This window comes from Octopus bimaculoides, chromosome 25 (genome assembly GCF_001194135.2).
Source record: "Octopus bimaculoides isolate UCB-OBI-ISO-001 chromosome 25, ASM119413v2, whole genome shotgun sequence".
NCBI lineage: Eukaryota > Metazoa > Mollusca > Cephalopoda > Octopoda > Octopodidae > Octopus > Octopus bimaculoides.
In genome coordinates this window covers 25,776,043-25,777,312 of record NC_069005.1, presented here as the reverse complement: position 1 = coordinate 25,777,312, position 1,270 = coordinate 25,776,043, and the positions used below count along the sequence as shown (strand labels likewise).

At 36.1% G+C, this 1,270-nt stretch overlaps 1 non-coding gene across 1 annotated transcript; it reads right to left on the bottom strand.

Annotated features, from left to right (window-relative positions):
* Positions 1-252: 252 nt before the first annotated feature.
* Trnav-aac (transfer RNA valine (anticodon AAC)) lies at positions 253-325 on the bottom strand. The gene has a single exon. It is a non-coding gene; the product is annotated as a tRNA-Val (tRNA).
* Between the last annotated feature and the right edge of the window lie 945 nt (positions 326-1,270).

Below are 1,270 nucleotides of genomic sequence, written 5' to 3'. Positions count from 1 at the left end.
AGTCCGACTTTTGTGAACCTTCAGAAACTTCCTTCTCCACTCTGGTTAAAAAAAGCTTTCCCAACAAATCCTGAAATAATCTGAACATACACCATTTGAAGTGTATTTGCAGAAAATTTCATTTAATTAAAAAAAAAAAAAAACTATTATTCTGGATGTTGTGAAGAAACAACGTCGGAGAGGGTTGAAATCAAACCTGTATATTATTAAGTGAAGTTTTTATCGATATACGAAAAAAAAAGTGTCATTCGTAGGTTCCAGCGAGTTTCGAACTCACGACCTTCTGCGTGTTAAGCAGATGTGATAACCACTACACCATGGAACCTTGACGTTGGAAGATTGCAAATTTAGAGTATATATTGTGGTTTGCATTATTTATATTATATTATTAACTCTCATTTTGTTTACATGTTAAACCTTTACATTTATGTCCAGACAATTAAATAAATATTAAAGCTTGTAATATTTTACCGATCTATTTTAATCGTTTAATTAGATTTCACAAAGTCGCTGCAACAAATCAATACCCTTTAGATTTTACTGATTACTTCCCTTGCTTTTAATATCTTCTCTTTCAATATTTCACTCACCATCGTGTTTCGGCAATATTTTGCTTTAAACGGTTATTCAGAGCAAAAAACACTGGGGTATTTACTATTCAAGAAGAGTGGTCCCGGTGTCCGCTTTCGCACACACGCGCATCCGCGCTAGAGAGTCGTGACTAGTCGATCCTAAGACTACCTAGCGCGAGTGCACATCATTTCGCAGAAATAGATGTGACACCTAAATACACCCTGGAAGAACGCAAAACAACATTTTAAGAGTAAGATGGGGAAGATTCAACAAAAAAATTATTTACTTTGTATTTTATTTACTTTGTTTAGGATCGACTAGTCACTACTAGCTAGTGCGGATGCGCGAATAGTACCTGCACGGGCTATAACTTTTTACTGGTCCTTTGAGACAGGTGGGGGGGGGGGGAAGCTATTCTCAGACTGGAGAGACATGTTTCCGAATGTTGCTTGCTGCATGTTGTAAAACCGGGCAATGAATTAGGTCGTCGTAAGTTCAGATGGTGCTCCCTCAGCGATGTTTCTTCGAAACTTTATAAGAAAATGCATATTTTTCTATGAAACTTTGCTCAGATACATCCCATATAACCTCTCATGGCTTTTATTTTTTGGAATTTTCAGAAAACTTTTGCGAATTTTATGTTCTATTATCGGGGGTTCATACGATTATGAAAAAAAAAAGTTTGTGATTTAAGGGC